This window comes from Hirundo rustica, chromosome 7, assembly GCF_015227805.2.
Source record: "Hirundo rustica isolate bHirRus1 chromosome 7, bHirRus1.pri.v3, whole genome shotgun sequence".
NCBI classification, from domain to species: Eukaryota; Metazoa; Chordata; class Aves; order Passeriformes; family Hirundinidae; genus Hirundo; species Hirundo rustica.
Window position 1 is genome coordinate 32,721,999 of NC_053456.1, and position 23,370 is coordinate 32,745,368.

The 23,370-nt window shown below is 39.6% G+C and overlaps 1 long non-coding RNA gene across 3 annotated transcripts in view; it reads right to left on the reverse strand.

Moving 5' to 3' along the window:
- LOC120755251 (uncharacterized) overlaps nucleotides 1-19,448 on the reverse strand; it is a 115,976-nt gene extending 96,528 nt beyond the window's left edge. For all 3 annotated transcript variants that reach the window (XR_009208030.1, XR_009208031.1, XR_005701694.2), the window contains exon 1: nucleotides 19,264-19,448. This is a non-coding gene — a long non-coding RNA (uncharacterized LOC120755251). The remainder of the gene's footprint in view (nucleotides 1-19,263) is intronic.
- Between the last annotated feature and the right edge of the window lie 3,922 nt (nucleotides 19,449-23,370).

The following is a 23,370-nucleotide window of genomic DNA, read 5'->3' on the forward strand; positions in this document are numbered from 1 at the left end:
AGAGACACTTTGGAGTGGATTCTGGAAGAACTTCAAAAAGCCCAGCCATAATATTCTTCACAACAGTTTCCTATAAGTAGAGATTCATTTTTCACTAATGAAATGGTAATATATAAATAACTGAATATTTATGGAATCCGAGCATTAACGTTGAACACAGTAATAAATAGCACAAACAGCCATTTAATTCGTAATCGTATTTTTCCTTTAATTCCTATTTTGCTACTGCAATTCCCTTCATGGGAAAGCAGCATGTCACCTACACCTTGCATTATAGACCATAAAAAAGTGATTATGTGGATACCTAATGCAAAGAGAAAGGGTTTAAACTATTAATTTAGAGAACACTTCTGTGAGCAGAATTCACTTTTAAGTATGGATTTATCTGTTGTACAGGCTTTGTGCCATCCCCTTCCATCAACAAAATCATAGGTTTTTCAGGTATCCATCTAAAGAACATACTGCTGTGAAGTTGCAGTTGTGGAGCAATTTATATTCCCTCTAGATATTAGCTGACAGAACTCATGAGGATTATATCTGTAAACCATTAATTTTTTTATGCATCAGGATTTTTATTAATAAGTTGAATATTACACCTGTGGACAATATGCTTGCAGTATGCACCAGGTCATTCACCACAGTTGTTGATATTTTTATTCAATTTTAAGTTTATTTTGTGTTTGTTTCCAATAAGGTAACATGATCAGAAAAAAGAGCGAGAAACAAAGCTGTAAATGGAGACAAGGGAAAGGGCAATTAACAGCAATTCCTGGGGGGGAAAAAAATAGAACTTCTATGAAGTGCAAAAGTTGTATTTTTCATCATCAATGACATTGCCATTGTCATTATTAATATGTCTCCTTACATTACTGGCACTTTAGTGCAGTTAATGGCCCATTTCCCAAGCTACCTCACTTTAATCTGTGTCTTTCTTTATTAAACTACTGGTAAGTGAGCAAAGACAGTGCTCTTCATTAACACCTTCCATTGAAGACTGGAGGTTGCATTGTTTCAAACAAGAAATACACAGATCCCTAGAAATATTCTTAAATTATAAATAACACATGAAATTCCTGTCTTAATATCCATTAGTTCAAAGACTCTGTGGCAATCCATTTTCAACCCATAATGTATTTTTAAAAGCCTGTTTTGTTTGCTTGAGTGTATGCAGAGTGAGCAAATGCAACATTTTTGTGCCTGGAAATGCTGATAAAGTTATGTTTTCCACTTACTGCTCATTTAATAAAGCCAGATTATATTCAGGGTTCTGGGTTTCTTTTGGTTTTTTTAGTAAAAAATTGTTGTTCTACTGTTACTGTGAAAATAAAATATACATTTAAGGATAAATATTAATTTCTTCCAAGAACAACTCAAGAAAGTAATTTCAAAAAAATTAAGACTACAAGCCAAAGCGTGGAAATCTTTGCTACATTCTTTTCATATAAAGAAGAGAGGGGCCAGAACTTCTGGTGCTCAGACTTAATTTTTGCCTACTCTTTTCATACTTCTGCTCCAGAAAGATTAATTGAACTTGCAAATGTGAATACGTTAGGCCACACATTACAGCATAACTGTTTATGTGGCAGAATTTTGCTAATAAAGTAGATCAAGGGTCCAAAGAAATCTCCTGAATAATTCTCTTCGGACTGACTATACTGATACAGGAAGGTTACTTGGGAATCTGCCTTTCTTCCCTGCTGGAGCAAGCAAGGAAGAAAGGCAGGGACCCTTATGTTGCATCACACCTGTCTTGGTTCAAACCCAGAGCTTCACAAAAACCATACTCGATTACATAATTTTGAGGGAAATAATGGAAAAGGTCTGCAAATGGTTGCACCTACAAATGTTCTCTTGTGATGGTTTCATAGTGCTTTTGCAGTGGAAAGCTGCGTGAAGCCAGTTTTACCCAATCCTTTCCTATAGTAAACATCTAGATAAACATATAGATACATCACTGAAATATAGGAAAGCAGTGAAATATTTCAAAACAAAAATACTCTTCAATAGCAAAATCCATTTGGATAAAGAAAGGTGGAAGCTTGAACCCAGTAGGAAGTATAACTCTGATTGAAATATGTTAAGGAACACAAGAGTCAAATCCACCTTTTTTTGTTCTGCTGAAGAGGCAATCACCCAAACATCTCATCTATCACAGAAAGCCTGACTGCTGCATTCAGTTTCTTTGAGACTCAGATCAATTGTGATATTTCATTTGACTTTGAGCCCCGTAAATTAATCCATCATATTCTTTAAAGCTTTACACATCACCTTGTGCATAGAAGATGCTCCAAAAAAAAAAAAAAATAACAAACAAGAAACATCAAGATGATGTTGTGTCACCCTGTCAAGTTGTACTATGAAAAGTGTTTCAAAAAAAAGAAGGGGGGGACTGATTGTTGCATCCCCAAATATTAGATGACTGCTTTAATACGTGGCCTACTTAAGGCACCCACACTCATTTATAATTCTATATTGAAAACTTTATTTCCTGTTTGAATTTGACTTAAATTCATTAAAAATTTCAGATCATACTTCCCTGTATAGATTATTCACTGAGGGGAAGACAAACCCAACTCTGTATATTAAATTTATGAGAAAATTATCTGAATGGCTATCTCCAAGAAAACCCACAAGAGGATATATTCTAGTGTGGAAATTTTTGCAGCCTTACATTAAACATTAAAAAACACCAGAGAAGATGGTGGGGCACGGGTTTGGGGTTTTTCTCCTCGAGTTTTATTTCCCCCCTACACTCGGAAGTTTTAACTTCTTTTCTCCACCCTTTTCACACTCAGCCCCAGAGCATTGTCTCTCCTTCCACATTAATGCATTGCTGCACGTCTGTCACCTTTTCCATCACACAGAGCTCAGATGTACATGATGTAGATCTGGCATCGCATTTTGAAGTTGCTCTGGTTCACTTCTTTCCTCTCCCTTTTTAAGGGTCAGTTTTACACTAGGCCTCTGATCATAGGAACAAATAGGTAAGAGCAGCAATAAACTAAAAAGTCATGTTATGCATTCTCAACTATGAGAGAACAATTTAGGACACGTGGAAGCACAAATTTAGCTTCCGTTTCGAGACCAACATCTCATTGCTTGAGCTTCGACTAAGAACTTCATAGGATGACTTATTTTGGTAAGACACAAACCAGATGAGAGCACTGCTCCTATACAGCCCATAGATAACCCTGTATGCACCCAAACTTCAGCTATTAACCACAGACATCTTGTGGAGAACTAATTTTCCATTACACCTTATATAGCTTCAACGCTAAAGCTGGAATCACTTCCGTCTCTAAATATTAAAAAAATTCTGTTGTTGATTCTGACTGCCAGAGGCAAAGTCACTGCTGACCTCCTTGTAGGATTTAGCACTGAAATTGCTACAAAAAGAAAGAAAAAAAATAAAAATAATAAAATAAAAATTTAACAATTAAGTTTCAAATATAAACAGAGAAGAAAATTGGGTGAAGTATCACAGCTGACTATAACTTACTAGGACACTTACCAAGACACACGCATTACAATGGCAACCAGAGAGAATATAAAAATATTTGTTATTAAATACACTTGGAAAATATGCATACAATCCCTAGAATACAGGCAAGAGGAATGAATGAGACATTGGATTTGGAAGCATCAGACACAGTAGTTGACTGTTAACATTTCTCCTATCTTAAAAAAGCTGCTGAATTGTCAAGAATAATATTTTCCACTGTTCTCAAACAATTTTTCTCATTCTGTGACTGTATCAATCAGGTAAGTTAAAGAACACAGGATATTCAAAAGAAAGAGCTAGTTTTCACTGTGAATCTGACCTGTTGGCTGGCTGGGAACATCTTTTTTTTTTACAAAGTGGATCTTGAAAAATAGATATTGTCAGAAAAATCAAACCCCTCTTATGTGGTAATGACCAGGCATGTGGCAATTTCCTCCCTGGTGGTCTGTGAAGAGCAGCTTCCAGCCCTGTAAAACCTGTCTGAGTATTGCATCTGCAAAATGAGATAATGCAAGACACCACTTCCAAGGGAAGGCTCCGTCATCAAAGCATTAGAGAGCAATTACTTCCCTCTCCCTCTGCAAAAAAAAGCTGAAGTAGCTGTAAATGAAATGTCTCCTACTTCAGCAGCAGCAGCTGATCTTGCAACACAAGTGCAGGCAACGCTACCTGTGACTACAGGTAAGGAGTTCCCATCCCAGAAGTAATCCCACTTCTAACCTACAGATGGGCTCCCAGCCAAGCAGCACTTTGAGAGCTTTGAGGGAACAGAAAATTCACTCTCAACACAGCTTGTGCCTCAGTTTCACCCCAGCATTTGTCAAATACTCAGTGAGGAGTTCGGTTTCTAGTTTTGATGGCGTCACTTAAAATAGGATTTGAAGATGGGTGTTTTCACATGGCATAAAAACACATCTTTTTTTGATCTTATCACTATAGGAAGACCTAGCAAAAGCAAGCCAATGGCCCCTATCAAGTAAATTGTCTGCTATGAATAGCCATTCAACAGCTGTGTACAGGAAGAACAACCAGGCTCTCGCTATGGGAAGGACCAACAACTGTGTCTGTGTAGCCTCTGCAGTCACTTCTCTCAACGCTGTTCTGAGTTTTGCAACCTCAAACATCTTTAAGCAACAATGACCAAAGAAGTTTAAAGCTGAATAGTATCTTCAAGATGACAACCTAACTCATTTCCATTAAGAAGGAGTCTTCACATAGCACCTTAAGGAAAAAAAAACAACTTTTTTTTTTTTTTAGTTTAGGTAAAACACACAATCTGGAACCTAAGAGTCAATTTTCCATATCTGTTTGCAAGAAGCAAGGCAACATATGGGTTGACCACAAAAAGACATGTGTTCTCAAAGATTATGGGGTTGAACACAGATTTTTGTTTCATTATTATCAAAACATGTTCCTCCAGACCCCAACTTCTTAGTCTTTGCTTTTTCAAGCTGCTTTTTAACAATTTTGGTTCTTTAGCTCAAAGAACTCATTTGCTAAGAATCAGTTGCTTTATTGTTTCACTGCTTCCAAACAATGACACTGTGATTGTGTTTTTAAGAGCTGGATTTTAAGTGGCAACTGCAAACCAGTACTGAGAAGAGTTTCTACAGTAACAGAACAGGAAAATTGTGTGATGATATACTGCCACCAAGGTGGTAAATGGGAGAGCGTGATTTGGGAGAAGTCTTTTTTGGATTACTCCTACATCAGCAACCTTAATGCAAATCAAATAGATAAGAAAAGTACCACTATCTAGCCAGAATATAGTTTTGCATTACCAGAGCTATATTTCATTCAATACTAGTATTTCTTACAGAAGCTTCATGAAAAACATAATTTAACACTTTCCATTACAATTTAATTTAAGGACTAGTAATATTTTACCTGTACAATCTATTCAACATTAGAACAGACAGGAAATTGAAAATACATTGAGAAAAATCTCTTCATACTAAAATCATCTTCATGTTTGTACTATAAAATTCCTGTCAAAAAATCTTGTCACTTGCCCAATAAAAAAATTATAACAAAAAGCAAGCTCAAACTGAAATGCAAACCAAAGTAAAACAGTTTACTGAATCATTTAGAAATGATAAATACTTTAGTGAGAAATGAAGGCATTTCTATATCTCCATCCCACTCCCAAACCCACTCCTCTTGGTATTGCATCCAGCTCTGGGGTGACACATAGGTCCATTTGAACAGAAGTGTAAAGGGATTTTTAGGAATTTTTTGTTTGAACTTCCTATACTGCTGCCACCTTTTTACTTTTCCATTCCACCCATATATGGATACAGAACAGCTGAAAGAGAAGGAATCAAAAAGCTGAGCAGCAAAAGAGACCGATGAGTGACATTCCTGTGTAAGGCACTAACTGGGAATTTTCTCAGCTCTGGTTCTGTCTAGCGAAGGAATCACAAAACCTCCAGACCACCAACATCCTCCACGCAACCATCTCGCAGGAAGCGGGTATTTACTGCCTCACTTATTTCTAGTAATCTGACTTGTTGGAGCAATTAAATTCACTAATAAGTACAGTCACTTATTTAGCTCTTACTTTGTGCCACTTAATGTTTTACTTTGACTTCTAACTTTTCTTTCCCAAAGATATTTAATTTAGCTGGACAGCATTGCCTAAGGATTTCTCAACTTTTATCCCAAACCCTGCATGCACATGCTTGGCCTTTGGTTTGGTTGGAATTCAGGTTTTGGGATGTTTTGTTTGGGTTTTTATTTTTTTGATTGCTTTTGTTAGGGGGCAGAGGAGGGGGCGTTGCTTGGATTGTTGGTTTGGTTTTTTGTTTTTTTTTTTTTTTTTTAAATTTGGTTTTGGAGGGGATGATATTTTTTGTGGGGGGATATTTGTTTGGCTTTTGCTTGAATTATTAGCTAGTTTTCCTTTTCTCATCTGAACTCGCTCCTTCGGGGGGCTTTCTTAGCTCAGTTTGACCCTTCAAACTCCTCAACTAATAAATATTTCCTCCATGGCTACAGTTATCCAATGCAAGCCTTAGTAAAAATAAAGAGCACTTCCAACACAGACATAGTATTGAAATAATTTTTCTTGGGTCTTGGTGGGGGGTTTTTTGTTTTGTTTGTTGGTTTTTGGGTTTTTTTTCCCTTTGCTTTTTTTGTGGTTTTTTTTGCAGGGTTTCTTTTTTGCCAAATGGAGTTTTCAGCTAATTGGACACATCTCAGTTGTGGCTTTGTTATTGGTTTTGCCTGCTATGACAGACATCAAGTATCTGACCCACTTACTCAAGTGTGAGTTAAGGGATTCCCACAAGAACTGCTGAACTATTTCTGTAGTTTACTTTTGAAGCCACCTTGGGAAGGCAAGATTGGAAAGTTACATATGCAGCAGAAGGAGGGGAAAAATCCATGTATGATATTTTGCTGCTTAAGCTAATAAGGATACATAATTCTCTGAAAAAAAAGATTTTGCTTTCATTTACAATTCCTCACACAACTGGTAAAAACCACAGAAGTACCACCCAACCTTCCATTATCCATTGCAGTCAAGTTGCTGGGGTAAACACTGGTATTTGTGCAGCAATTATATAAATAGAAGGGTCCCATTTGCCTTTTAAGGAGTAAGGAGATGGTACTGACTGCTGTTATGCTGTACAGACATAACTTTTTAATTAACTTATTATTTTAGAATAAATTTAAAGGCAAAATAACTTTTTTTTTTCAATAAGATAATCATCAGTCAATTCATTTCTACTTTGATCTATCCATTCCACAGTAAAAATTATCACTTTTAGGGTAACTATTAGCAAAATAGTTTTGAGCTAATATTTTGACATATTGCCTAATGGCAACAACTCACCAACTGAGCTATTTCCAACAGACACCACAAAAAGGCTTTTAACATATAACAGACTGTTTTAATATTGTTTCCCTGGAGAAAACCTGTGAGCTTAACTAAAGTTCTCTTCCATAGATAAATATTTTATACACTGAAGAGGCTGCTGATGAATATATCTGGATTGAAGAGAAAGTAGACACATATGTTTATTAAAAAAATTAGTCACTTTCCTTAAATGGCGACTTGTGCCCCTCAGAGCTGAAGATACTTTAGAGTAATTTCACAAGAATGTAGAAAGCACAAACTTATTCTAATAAATCTTATTTTAAATGTTGCAAGCTAGTCTGCCTAATACTCAGTGAGTTGTTTTGCTCATTGAAAGGTGGATAAATAGAAATGCTGAATTTTAGTTTGGCCCAATAAGCAATACTTAATCACATGAACTTACATTCCCTTTAATAGTAACGACAGTCTAGCAGAACTGCTTTATCTCTCCAGCTGATCATCACATCATTCTGAGAAGAGGGACAGTTTTCCTTTGTGTACTCACAATGGATTTCAAATACTGCTGCACAAATGATTCAATACAGGCTGTGGCCTGAAACAATGCACCAGGATTTTATTGAAAATTGCCCTTTTTTCACCTTACAATACTGCACTACTTGGAAGGACTTCCAGTCCTACATCACATACTGCCCACAGAGCTGAGAAAGAAGAGTTGCTGTATGCACCAGAAGCAATTTCCACCCTCAGCTCTGCCCTAAATTGTAGGTGGAAAGCAATTTCAAGTGTGCCAGCTTATCATACAGACAAACCACACAAGCACCAAGTACAGTGGTGGAACTGGGAGCCTGGCTCAGGCAGTGCTACACACATGAGCTGACTGTGATCACACACACATGCCTGAATAAAGAAAACACCAAATTCCCTAAAAATATCAACTTGTCAAACACAGAAATACACAGAGTGAACCAGAGTTCAAAAACCTTCCTGTCCCCAAAACTACAGTGTAGAAAGCCTCAGCCCAGTGCAAACATTGGTACAAATATTTTAAGCTAACGCAGCAAAAAAAGTCAGTAACTTTGCTTCCTACTTTATCCTTTAAGTCTGAATCTGTTTTTACAAGATCCATTTCTAAGCACAGAAAGATCCAACTGTGAGCCATCTGCATGTGAAAGAGCAAATCTAACGGCAGATGAGAAAAATACAGAAAATACTCTTTTTCTTCATGTCCAGGGTGTTGCAGAACATCCTGGCATCCATACCCTTCTGCCAGGGTCTGACCCTGAGAGCTGAGAAATTGAGCTACAAGACCCACTGAGAGATCTGAAATCTATAGATTAAATCCAAATTTCTTGGCATGCAGAGGCTTTCAAAAGAGTCTTTGCAGGAGTGGCTGAGACCTAAGATACATGGCATTGAATAGTTAAGAAACCAGTACAAGTCAGGGTTGTTGGAGTCCAGGGCATTCCTTTGGCTGCCCTGGAGAGTCAGAGACCTGGACAGGGGGGTCTGGCACCCTGGCACAGAGCCCAGAGGGACATTGGCTTTGATCCCAGTCCATGGGAAAGGCTTCCTGCACTGTGGGATGGATTGCAAGCCACAAGAGTGTGAAAGATAGTAGTTCAGCTTACCACAAGGTAAAAAACAGTAGGTTTAGGTTTTTAGTATGGGAGTGGATGGGAGCAAGATGGAGGATTTTGGGCGTTGTCTCCTGCTTCTTCTTTCTTCTTCCCTCATTCCATTTTCTGCAGTGACAGTGGCACAAAGTAGTTTAAGGAGATTGGGTCAAAGTAGGGATGACCTTTTTAGTATTAGTGATAGGTATTGGCAAATAATGATAAATAAAGAACACGTAACAATTAGTATAAAAGATAGCGACAGCCCAGTGCAAGGAGGAGTCACCAGATGCCCAAGCAGCTGCACAGACCTTTGTTGGGCACTGAGAAATTTGTAAGATAAGAAACAATAAACAAAGCGCAACCTTGAAAAATCAGAACCTGAAGATTCCATCTTTTTTACGTCTGGCTCAGAGCTTTGCAGAAGGCAAAAAGACTAAAACCACCTGAATCTCGGGACTAAAAGCCGAGACAGGGTGTGGGTACCCAGCACAAGAACAACCTACGAGCAGCAAGAGGCCTCTAGATCCATTCTGCATGAGAGCCTTCTCCACCAGACATCTCGGGGGAGTACACAAATACCACCACTGAGAACAAAATGGACAGCTAAGACACAACAACAGAATTGGAAACCTAAGTCTTTTACCTTGCAAAGGCAATGTGCCAAGGAACAGAGGCACACCTGTGGGCCCTAATAATTATTTCAGACTGGCAAGCGATCAGAAACTACCTGTAGAACTGAACCCAATGTTCCTCCATGTGAGAGGGCCAGGGAGCATCTGTATTATTCTTGAACTTAGCTCATGCTTCAAAGCAGCAGGGAGCCACTGCTGAAGAAACTAGGTATTTCAAAATAATAACGTTTCTATCTGTTTATTTAATAAAAATTCCCTTCTCGCATTTAACATCCTGCTTCAACGTGGTATAAAAACCATCAATCCGTGCACTGTCTACTGCTTGTACAACTCCTGTGCCGTCAGTGTTGAGATACCAACATGCACTATCAAGTTTTTCAGCACAAATGTGGCTGCTTGTCTTCAAGTGAAGAGGAGAAAAAAAAAGCAATAAATTAAAATACCTGAATTACAGCAATTGGCTCTGAAAGTTACACCACCATAAACACATTCAGTTTGATTTCTGAGTCATGGCAAAGTTACCAGAAGAGAAGTTATCTCAAGGCCTTAAGAAGAAAATATATACTTGCTTAGAGGGCACATTTTAAAATAGTTCTTAGAAAGATCTCTACAAGGAGCCTACTTGCAGAATCCAGAAAGGTAGAAGTAATCTGAGGAATTGAATTCTATAAAGAAACCAGATGAATTATCATAATACCCTTAATTATTCGTGGGTTTAATCCTCCTTATTCAATATCAGACAGCCTACCAGTTTTCCCTCCCTAAGGCAGAATTGGGATTCCAGGAATGCTACAGGATTTTGTACGTGTTCCAACTCTCATCTCCCTCAGTAAGATGCCTCTGACTTGTCTTCTCTGGAAATACAAATGCAACCATCGTTTCCGAGTGGGTGATTTATCTCTGAGCTTTCTATTCTGGCATCTCCTTATGGCTGCTGATATTTCAGCTACAGCTCAACGAGGCAAAACGGAAATCCTGACCTTCCCACTCAAGGTAAATTTTTCCAAGTCATGCAAGGCAGCTCTCTGCTTCCTATCACTCAAACCCATCACTTGCATGTCACTGCCAATTCTTTCCCCCCATCCAGTATCTGGACAAGCCTTGGTTACTACTCCTGCTATCTTTCAGGCCAGGCTTTCCTGTCCATCCACGCACCAAGAATTCGCATCACAACACATCCATGCCACTGCAATTTGCTCAATGCCACATGGAGAAACTCTTCCTTGCTTCACTTCATTGACCAGTCCTCCAGCTGCACTGAAAGCTCTCCTCACAATTTTCCTTCCTAATCACCACTATCTTAAAAGTTATCTCTTTAAAGGAGAAAACATTTTTCAGTGTGTGTGCACGTGGCAAACACACGCTGCAGTTGAGGCACGACAATCTTTACTGGTCCCTGCTGCTGTCACATCTATACTGTGTCACCATTGCCACACACAAAAAAGTAAACGCTGCAGGACACCGCTCAAAGACCACGAAGTGTCAGTAGCTAAGACTGGTGGGCAGGCTTCATAAATCACACACTAGAGCAGGCACGCGACAAAGAAAGAATGGGGGTGGAGGGGGAAATGGACACTCCAAAGCAAAAGAATGTCTGTAAGGAGCAAGGGCGTAAGGGCATGGAGGAAAACAGGCAGTCCAAATGAGTAAATTCTTCTCATGAGATAAAAGGGAGGTAGAGAGGAAAAAAAAACCATAAGACAGTGGCTGCACAAAAAGAAGTCAAGACAGGTGATGGTCGTACATTCGCTGTAAGTCTCCCCTTTCATGGAATCCTCACAGATAAGTGATTTTTAAGCCCCAACCCCACTGACCAGTGATGGGAGCAATAAAACTGTTCCAAATGAAAAGGTCCACCAGGGTGAAAGGATGCTCAGATTAGAAATGAGCTGCACGGGAGGACAAAATGACTGTTCTGATCTGCTCAAAATCAACATGAATCCTTTGAATAACTTTAGGTTAATGAAAGAGGTTTTGGTTTCCAGCAAAGGATGGAGAGGGAAAAGAAATAAATTTAAAAGCGAAAATGAATTAGAAAAAATAATCTATCTTGAAGGAAGCTGAAAGATTTTATCGATTCTTATTGCCAGTTTGAGGAACTTCTAAATAACTTGTCTCCTCCTCAAGTCTTTCATCAATGTAAATACAGTAAAAATGCACAGTAATTACATGAACGATGTCAGTCATCACTGCCTTATTAAAATTCATTTATTTAGCAAATCCCTTCTTCCTACATAAAGCATGAGAGGACAAACACCCCATGGCTACTGAAACAATTTTAAATCCATCTTCATACACCCTTTTAAGCTTAAGTACAATCCAAAATCCTAGAGGTAACAGAAAATACCTGATCCATAGATAATAATCATTACCACATTCAAGGAGTTTAATAAAAATTAGACACAAAAATTTTGAAGTAGGCCTATTTCTTATTTAAAAATTCCATCTGCTACATGCATTCTTTTCAAGCCTTGTTCAAAATTTTCTAGGCTTTTGATAATTTTCTCCTCTAAAAATATCCCCAAATTCTTTTACAACAAATGCTAAATGAAATGCTGCATATCTCTTCTGAAGAAAGCTCTCACACAGTACAATTACAAATGTCACTCTGAAAATGTAAAAATATCTCAAAAATAACCCTTTTTGAAACTGCAGGAACTTAACTGTTTCAGCATACTGATGGAGAGCTTTCTTTCAGGTCAATAGAAAACAGCACACAGTGAAGTTATTTGGTTGGATAACTCTATCCTGTCCCATTAGAGCCACTGAAATTGAATTCCCCCATACACAAATAGAAGACCAACAGATTACCAGCTAGAATTTGGGCATATTTAACTCCAGCACTTGGTGAGGGGAAGTGTGTTCCTCCAGTGCTGAGATGCAGAACAGAGTGGCAGTCTGAGTTGTCCAGGGACAGAGAAGATTGTGTTTCGTGGAAGTGGTTTGAAAAAGCACATTTTTGATACAGCTCAGCATAGCAAAATAACAACAGAGCAACAACAGTGAAGTCTTTCCCTCCATTTCCTTGACAGGCAAGGTTTTGGGGTTTTTTTGTCGCAGTGTCCTAAAAGCGCTGACCAGCGCAGCCACAGGCTAGCTCAGTTGGTTCCCACTGCAGCAACGTTGGAAGGTCGGGGTGGCAGGCTAGGCGAGCCACCTCCTCCCTGTGGGGACTTGGATCCCCCACTCCAGCGACAGGCACGATGATGGTACAGCAACCGCGGCAACCGAACAAAAGGCTGACTCCTCTGGACAGGGTACAACAAGGTTTTATTGAGGGGAGAGGGAGCACGGAGCTCTGCACTCTCTGTCCTGCTGCCCAGAAGAGCCCTGAGAGCGGGCGTGCAGCAACATTTAAGGGGGGGTGGAAACAGGGGTGGTGACAACCGGTCAGCCAATTACAGAACTTGGGGGTGTAACCAGGGGTGTAAACCACAGAACAGGGGACCTACCACAAAACGCTGGGAGGGGATTTCCAGGGCCCCAGCCTATCACTCGACGCCCTCCCTGGAGCTTTCCAGAAGCCAGGGAAGGGTCCTGGAGTGATAGAGAGGGCGCCCAAGGGGAGAGAGAGGGGATTGACAACCCAGGATAAGGGGGAAGGGATGATTGACAGAAAACAAACTGGGAGCACTTTGGAGTAAACAAGTCTGAACCAATACAGAAATAGGGGGGTATAAGGAACGAACCATTACATAAAACTGTATAAATTTACATAAAACAAATAAAACAAACTGCGCACCACCACATTTTTTAACCATCTCATCGTACGTACAAAGTCCTTTACATATTCAGGTTAAGTTTCATTTTTAACTCATGCACTTGCCTTCAGAGAAGACAACCAGACCAATCTATTTCTTCAACTTCTTGGAGAGGGAAAAAAAAAAAAAAAAAAACCAAAAAAAAAAAACACTCAGGAAAAAGATTAGATACACTGCAACTGCCTCTGTCTACAAGAAAAGGCAGTATGGTGGTCCGTCATCAACTTCAGAAAGGGACACCAGCTAGCCCAGAGCAATCTTGTTCCAATTATTTCATGATTAACTTGGATTTTACTTTCAAGAAAGAGAGAGAAGAAATTTAGAGATCAGAAAACTTTTGCATCCAAAAGCTAGAAAAACACAAAAACATGAAGAGATTGACACATCAAAATTAACCATTAATATTTAACCTCTCAGAGGGTTTCCATCCACTGTCACTTAGTAGAAACTTATCCACAGCAGCAGTCTGCTCTAAAAAATATTGTTGCAATATTCACTGGAGCTCAGAATATTTTAAAGAAAAATGTATCCATGTCTTCTGAATATTAGCAGATTAATGCAGATGTACCAAGAACTTTAAAGAGGAGAATACTTTTAGAAAGATATCTGAATTAATAAACACTAGAAGAACTCATTATTAGAGACCACTGAGCTACTCCAACATTTTTGCATGCCCTTTGTGAAGCTTAACTCAAGGTTAGGACCACATTATGTAGTGAATTTGTCAAGTGCAGCACTGACACACTTTAGCTGGACCTTTAGAAGAGAATTTTTGAGTTTCACATTGAAAGAGGAAGAGAGACAAAAACTTGGCAGCAGACTCAAGTGATCCTCATAAACGCCTTCATCTCAGTGGAGTTTATTTTGTTTGTAACACAGCCTCACCTCTTGCCCTGTTACAAAAGGATAACTTCTCTGGACATGACGGATCAAGGCTGGGGAACAGTTCCAGTTCATGCAGACCAGTGTACCCACATGTGTTCCCAATATGAACTGGAAGCTACGCATCCCTCACTGAGCTCCCAGAAACCAGCTTACAGACAATCTGTGAACAGAAAGGGATGACAATGACTCAACTCCTTACACATGGCAAGTTATCTGCTATTATGAATTACTCATTCAGACTCTAAACACCATATTTAAACGTGTGAATCTTCTCACTTTCTTGTTCATAGTGAAGGGCACTGTTGCATTTACATATCTCTTTGAAGGTTAGTAAAGTAGTTTATGCCAGATCTCATGGAGGAGGAAACTGGTACACACTCACCGTTTTGTTGTTCTGGGTTTTTTTGAGTTACTGTTACTTGTCAAATAGTTTTACATCAGAACATATAAAAAAAAAAATCTCAATTCAGGGTCATGCCCGTACCAACAGAAAAATCACCCTGCTCTCTAGCAACAATTAGTTATTCCCTAGATAATAATTAATGTTCAGGCAATAAACTCATAAGCATGGACGAAGATAAAGTTAATTCATAAACATCACAGCAAGAACAGAGAGGTGAACACACCTTGGCTGGACATCAAGTGCCCAAAGCCGCTCTGCCACTCATTAACTGAACAGGAGAGGTAAAACAGAACTAAAGGAGTCTTCATCAAGATAAGAGCAGAGAGAGACCACTCAGCAATTACCACCACAGGCACAACATACTCAGCTTGGGCAAATTTGGTTTTCAATATTTGTATTAACAATTACTACAATCTATGTTGCCAAAACCAGAAGTGGCAAACATTCCACACCAAACACTGCGCTTTTTACGCCTTCGCATTACTAAGACAGGGCTCACTTTCAGAATACACAATATATTAATTTGTCACGTGCCCTGGAAGGAGGGGGCACAAGAGTCAGCCTGATTTACTGAACCAAAAAACAACACTACATAACATACACTGGTTATTAAATGGCCACATCAATAACGGTAATTTTGTCCACCAGATAACATTTAACAGTTGACTAACACCTACAGAAATATGTACAACATCAAGAAAAATGCAATAATGCGCAGTGTCACCTTGTCTGGGTGAAGGAGCTTAATGTCATTTGGCTGGGTTTGTTTGTTTTTTTATTAGTGCTTGCCTGATATTTTAGTCCATTTCCAGACTTTTTTCAGAATATGCTTCTGTAGGCAAGTATTCGTAAGTCAAGTCATTATAGAGAGATATTCTACTGTAAGATCCATAAGTCTGGGATGGGGGGAAGGGGTTGAGTTTTATTTGTATTTTTTATTTTAAAGAGTTACTTATACGTAGCACACCCAAACGAAAAATGCATCTTGTTTCCACAAATATTTCCCTCTGCAGAAATAAGTTCAAAAAAAAAAACCCTCAGACATTGTCGTAAACACAGATATGCAACTTCATTATATCTAATCTCAAACTTCTTATATTTGGGGGTTTTTTTAATAGTTTTAATAGCATAGGAATAAAACGCAATAACATCCAAATTGGAGACAATAACTACTGAAAATTTTAAAGTAATAAGTCAAAATAGATTATGAGATACATCCTAACCAGAAAAAAAATTGTCCATGATACTATATAAAATCTGAAAGATAGTTCCCAGAGTGAGGCAAAACAAGTATAATATTGAAGATTTATTTTGCTGCTCTAGTGGGTACAGACATATTTGGAAGAGGGTAATACAAATTACAGAAATTCATCTCGGTTTTTAAAAGAAACCATATGTACAAAGAAGAAAATATCATAGCATTAATATGAACTGGGAGTCTCTAGTTATACACTATAAAGAATGTTGAAGAGGCAAAGCTTAAATTTTTCAAAGCATTATGACAGGACTGCACAATCAACAGAACTGAAGAAAATAAAAGAGAAAGTACTACAGCAAAAACAGGAATTTCCACAACACTGCCAGTATTACATGGTAACATTTTAACTTCATAATAGACAAGGAAGACACAGTCAAAAACCTTTTTTCACCCTCTTCCCTCCAAAATGCAGAACTGTGCTTATGTGACAAGATCAACTGTTTTATTCCAAAAATAACCCTGGAAGATACTTAGAAGCCATTTCAGCGTGGACATCACTCACCACACCATTTACCTTCACCCAAAGAGGATGACATGAAAGCCAAAGAAGCAGCAAGAATATCTGATTGACAATGATTTAATGTTACCCACTGAATTATCACATGATTAATTGTCGCACCTACTGCTATAATTTATGGAAATAGACTGTGTCAATATACCCTATGGTAAAACATTTTGTTCTACTAAAGCTACATCCATATGGGACAAAGATATTTAGGCACCAGAAATATATCCTACATCAGATATTTAGAGACTTGCTGAAGGTGTCTGCAATGATATTGAATGAATTTTGACTAAGAGAAATGCCTTCAAGGTGTACAACACTTAGAGTGGTATATTCCCAGAAGCAGAGACTACAGTTGGAAAGCAGAAATCATTATACACACGTGTTGCTGGCCCAATCTCTCCATCAGCCTTGCAATCCGTATTGCTTTCCTCAACAACCAGCGGACAAAACCAGGTATCTTCTGCCAAATAATCTGCAATGCACCACTAATACAGTTTCTTTCATGTAAAAGGTAGTGTATTTAAGGATGAAAATGATCCTGTTTTAATATGAATTAGAGACTTTTTCCTATCATGCCTTGATATATAGTTTTAATTGTTTTGTAGAAACATCCTTATACAAAGCATGCAGTCAATCAAACAATACGTAGAGCCATATTTCTTCCCTCACAAGTAACACCATAATGAATATAGTTTTATTTCACTGACATTGGGACAAGAGATCACTGCTAAATCAATCACAGCTTGTGGTGAGGTGCTGGCACAGGCTGAAGTCGTAAATGCCCCCTCCCTGGAAGTGTTTAATAGCAGGTGACATTGGGCTTGAAGCACCCTGGTCAAGTGAAAGGTGTCTCTGCCCATGGGAGATCTTTAAGGTTCCTATCAATCCAAATCATTCTATGATTCCATGATATCCTATCTTTGTAAAATTTAGCTATAACACATTTTTATCGCCCACAAAACTATAAACTGATGGCACTAGGCTTGAACTCGATATCAAAAAAGGAAAACAAAAGTAACACCAAACTTTTAGTTCCATATATCTGATTCAGAACACAGTAGAAACATCCTGATGATTTACCAAAGGCACTGATATTACCTACGTGGCATGCCAAAACGAGCCATCAGAAAGGTATATTTGAGCTGTGTGGGAGAAGGGGGTCTGGTGTCACTTCTATAGTTTGAAATTCAAAAGCAGTTTAAAAAAAGAATTCAATTAGCTCATGCACCTACTGTGAGTAGGAGGTCTCACTGGGGCTGTCAGAGGAAATGCTATTTAATCAATTTGATGTCAGTCAACTGCTTGTCAAATCTACCACAATTTTTCAAAATCCAAAATGTTTTAAACAATAATAGGTGAAAAATTATACGTGGAGATCTGTCCACTTTAAAACAAATTACAGTATTCGATTCTTATCTAGAAGTTTCTGGCAGGAGACATTGTTACTGTGTTTATTTTAGAAGTCTCCATTTTTACAGTATGAAAGAAATGTTTAATACCCATCCACCCAAGTAGGATTTGGACCATCTACAAGAACACTTAATTACATAATGTGGAAATTACATGAGACACTCAATAATTTAACCTGCAGCATTTGCTCCCTGAGTTGGATTACAGCAAGTGTTTCTGAAGAGCAAATCACAGGATCATCCAGACCCAGGATTCCCCCAGAAGTGTTCCCAGTTTCCCCTGGGGAGCTCACACCTGCAGCTGCACCCCCCGAGGGGTTAACCAGCTTTACATTAGGCCATTGTAGAGGCACTGCCTGGGGCACAGAGGGATTACACCAAGGTTAAAGACTCTAGAGAAGACAATACAAGATCAACAAGGTCCAGAAGAAACTGAAAGGTGTCAGCTTGGGGCTAACACTGAACTCAGAGATATAGATAAGTCTCCAGACAAACTGCTGACCTTGGCTTTGATGTTTGAGTAGGGGCAGCTTAGAAACCCCCGAATTCCTGCACACTGCTGTGCTGCCCTCCCAATGGCTGCATGGAGAAAATCCTGGAAAGGGCCAGAGCTGGCACCTTGAGACAGTAGTGGCCAAATCAACATGTGAAAATCTTGCTGAATTCCACCTTTCTGGAGAACTGAGACTCAGACCTCTGAAAATTTCTGGTACAACCTCTTTTAACAATTTAATACATCTATCCACATGCCCAGAAAAGTTCTCTTAGGTAACAGAAAGCTTTTTTTTTTTTTTTTAATGAAGTAAGGGTCTAGGCGGCAAATGAGATCAACAGTATTCCATAACTCCTAACTACTCTCTGTTGTAAATACCATAGGTTTGTATCACGCAGAGATATAGGTTAGGCCAGGAGCAGCGTGGTGGGGCACAACAAGGCTGATGATATTAAAGAACTCGAGGGCTTCTCCAGAGGACTAAAACCCCTGCATCAGCTTTTCCCAACAAAGAGCAAGTTCACTCCAAATAAGTGTCAGGTCACAGAACAAAGCACATTCCATCTTGTACAGAAGTACATAAAAAAATATGATGGATGAAACAGCTTCATAAGCATTTCTGAGCTTCAGCAGGAGGTCTCAGCACAGATAAAGCTCCGTAAAGTCAAAAGGAATTATTCATAAGAGGAATGGGGTGCTCCTGCAGCAGTAGATGAACAAACTATTAGACCCAAATCAAATGGAAGAGTTCAGGTTTCTGTGCTTGAGACTCCGGTTACCAGTTTCCTCCTAACTGAGGAGGGCTTACCACAGCAACACAAACTGCAATAGAAGACTAGAGGTAAGGAGACTTAGATAAACTGGAACAGAAACAACTTACAATACCAGCAATACCACAGCGATGATGGAAGAGGTACAACCGACACCAAAAAAGGCTTTAAGTATCAGCACCTTGCTACCAAAATGTCCCTCATACCTTTACTATGTAGCCTCCCACGAAGAGCTCTATTCAGCTCTGGCTCTTTCCCTCCTTCTTCTCTCTTCCTTCTGCAGTTCCAGCTGGCTCCTTCCTGTCCCCAGCATAGCCACATAACCCTTTCTGTCCCTCACACAACCTCCTCTCCTTTCCTCCTCACACCACGGCCAGCAGACTCCAACTGAGGCTCCTCTCAGCTCACTCACTCTTCTATCACACCCACAGCTGTGGGGGCAAGGCTGCTCCCTCTCTTTGGTAATTAACACAGCTGCAATGTATCAGGGGCAAGATTGCTTTCAGCACTATCTCTATGTCTTCCCACACAGTGAGGCCCTACTTAGAAAGTTTACTGAAAAATCAACAGGTCGTTTACTGAAAAAGCTTAGTTTGATAAATTTTTGAGATATTGCACCCGTAAGAATTCTTTGAAGCCCTCCAGTGAGCTCAGGTTATAAAAGTGGTGTGTTCTGAGAAGTGTAACTTCATTTTTCTTTGCTTTGGAGACTAATAAAGAGGTGGGGAGGAAGGCAGACTTATAAAACAAAATGTAGAGAGGTACTTTACCAGGGTCTGTAGTGTCAGGACAAAGGGAAATAGTTTCAGGCTCAATTGTATCCAATTTAGATGGTTTTAAGTAAGGCTTTTTTAATTTACTTTAACACAAACAATGAGGGTGGCGAGTCACTGGCACAGGAACAGAGAAGCAGTGGCTGCCCAATCCCTTGAAGTGTTCCAGGCCAGGTTGGACAGGGCTCGGAACAACCTGGAGTAGTGGAAGGTGTCCTTGCCCATGGCAGGGGGATCCAAACTGGTCTAGATAAGCATTAAGGTCCTTTCCAATCCAAACCATTTTATGATTCCAGGAACCATCCAGCAGTTGACCAGGATGTCCCTAATTTTCAAGCAAGAAACCAACACCATAGACAGTTTTGGACTGCAGGGTTTTTGTGGGATTTCAAGGGTAATTCTTTTTGTTGGTTTGGGGCTTGGGGTTTGTTTTTTGGAGTTCATCAAAACCAAGAAATTTTAGACAAGTAGCAGACAAAGAAGGAGTTAGTTATAGAAATGGATGTAGCATTTTATACCGTATAACTGGACAACCAAACATGCTGAGCTTCACTCTCTCCATCTTTACTGATAGAAGCATTTGAAAACTCAGAATATTGAAACTGCTCTGGGTGTTGTCCTTGAAGAAGTGGATCTCAAGGTGTTTATTATCATAACAACCTGTCACCGGAGAACTACTCTTATGTAGCAAATGCACTATGGCTAGACACATTTTAGTTAAAAGCTTGAAAACTCTATAGCATTTGGGGGATAAAATGATGATTCAAAACCTGAATGGCAGATTTAAATGTCTGCCTGTTGCCACATCTAATCTCTGCATCTTCAAAACTGATGTAAACAACCCAGTAAAACAGATTCCTGCCTCCACAGAGAGTCATGATTTAAATGGACTTCTGTTCCACACTATCACAAACTCTGTGGTCCAATCCACAAACATGGGATTACAGTTTTATTTGAAGGTCTTTTTCCTATTGTCAGGTTTATCCTATATCATTAGAAAGACTGAATGTTTAAACTGGCAATCATCCAAGTTATGCTTTTGCTCTTTATGGTTGTTTGTCACTGTGTTTCAAAGAAGCTCAAATGCAATTTCCAAAATTTATTACAACCTATTTTAAGTAGTGCACAAGGTCCAATGACAATTTTTTTTCGTTTTACTGTTTGGTATAAGATGGGCATTCACATTTAATCATATCCAATGATTACCTCAATGAATACAAATGTGTTACATTATCTTTAAATAAATGAATGTCAATATGTTCCAGGGTAACAGAAGTAATTGCATATTGATAACAGTCATTATCATAAGTCATGGTTGCTGGCAGAAAACCCACTTGTATTTTTTAATAAGGTGCAATATTATGGTCTATTTTGAGATGATAGCTTTCTATTTCCCCATACATAATACAGAATCATTTCAATATAGCTGGCAGACTGTGGAAATAGATAAAAATTCAGAATGCAAACCTGCAAACTGTAAGATTTTACAGTCTTTTGAAACTAGTCAGGATAGTCCAAGTTCCTCAGAAAAAGTGATATGAGGGAATCATTATCTGTGCCAGGCTGATGTACCTTCTGTTCCACTCACCACAGCAGATAATAGCAGCCAGCACATTATCCCAAATTGATACAACCAGATATTTCAGACTCTGCATTGTAGCTCATTGCAGTTTGCAAAGTAATCTGAAAGACACTTGAGACAGAGACACACTCCCCCTGTTTTTAAGGGGCACAAAACTTCAAAGCTAACTCAGATAGTCTGTCTGCATCTGTTACAGGAGAGCAAGGAAGCTCTAACATCCAATAGCAGGATTGGAGGCCCTTGCTCTGCACTGCTGCTCTATTTTATTGTTTTAAAGCAGCAGAAAGGACCTGTTAAAACCAGCAGACAACTACAGAGTCCTGCAGTTGTGGGCAGAGTGTGGGCAGATTATCCCCTGGAAACTGCCCAGGCTGGAGATGACTGTGTGGCAGGGTTTGCCCAAAAAAGCTTCTGAGGGGTCTTATCTGGGCAAGGATTTTAACGCGGGTCAGTAGTGTGTGGATTGGCAAGGTCATAGCAAGGTCAAAGCTGAGTGACTCCCCGCTACCTGGCAGCTGTGAGGCCATGCCTGGAACATTCTGCCTTAGTTTTCCACACACAAAAAGTACCAACAATTAGCCCTCAGGGGAGGCAGAAAGAAGAGTGCACCTTTAACTTTCCAATGAAGCAGAGGTTTTAGTTCATGAAGTGTAGAGAGAGACCGAAGAAACAAGTTTTATTCACCCTGGAGAACAGGAAGCTTGTGAGAGGTGGGTGTTGCTACTACTCTCAGCAGCCTATAGCATAGCTGTGGAGGAGGCATGGCTTCTGCTCCTGCCCAAGGTGATCAGTGAAAGGATAAGCAACAAATACTGCCTGCAGCAATGCAAACACCCACTGCATGAAGAAAAAAAACAACTGGTGTGGGCCTGACATTTCTAAGTCTAAAACACTTTAGCCTGCTAGCAGTGTTAACTTCTTCCCAAGGGAAAATTCTCGAGAAAGCTTCTTCTCAAAAAAATCTTGGCAAAACAACCTTGGCAAAACAACTATCCTTTCCCAAAACAATCTTTCTCCAGGTGGAGTTTTGCTGTTTCTCTAGTTTCACCAATGGGATTCGAGAGGTGTCGTTCCCAGTCACCAATCATGTTAAGTCTGTATCAGAACACCTTATAAAAGGTGCTAAGAATTAGACAATAAAGCCTTCTATACTCTTTGCCTTCTGAAATACTTAGAGTCTTTCATCTTTCTTTTGTGTCCTACAGCAACAAACTGGAATTTCACAGTGGGAGTGGATAGACCCTGGCAAAGTGGACAGACCTGCTCATAGAGGATCCACCACCTGTGGAGATTTCCAGAACCCAAACAGCTGGCCCTGCCTAGAGCAGAGATATTTTCCTTCACAGCAGCTCATAGGTTAGATCTTTGACCAAAACACTTCTGGTGACACAGTGATGTTGTCGCTTTTGCTGAGCAGCATTGTGGCCTTCTCTTTGTCACTCCACCTCACCAGTGACCAGACTGGAGGAGGGTGTGCAGCAGGCTGGGAGGGGGCATAGCCAGGCAGGTGACACTAACTAGGTACTCCATATCACCTAACAGCGTGCTCAGCAGCAAGAGAGAAAACAAGGGGGTTTGGGAGGGCTTGCCATCTTTTGCCCTGAATGTTTCAGCCTGCACACAGCAGGTGGGGAGGGACTGCCGCTGAATCACTTCACAGCATCACTAGTGTTGAGAGGGACCTCTGGAGATAACCCAGTCTAATTCCCCTGCCAAGGCAGGGTCCCTTGAAGAACATGACACAGGTCATGGAATGTCTCCAGTGACTCCACATCATCCCTGAGCAGACTGTTCCAGTGCTCTGCCACATTCAATGTCAAGGAGCTCTTCCTCATGTTGAGGTGTGACTTCTCATGCTTTAGTTTATGGCCATCGCTCCTTGTTCTGTCACTGGGCACCACTGAAAAGAGCCTGGCACCATCCTCTTGACATTTGCCTTTGAGATATTTGTATGCATT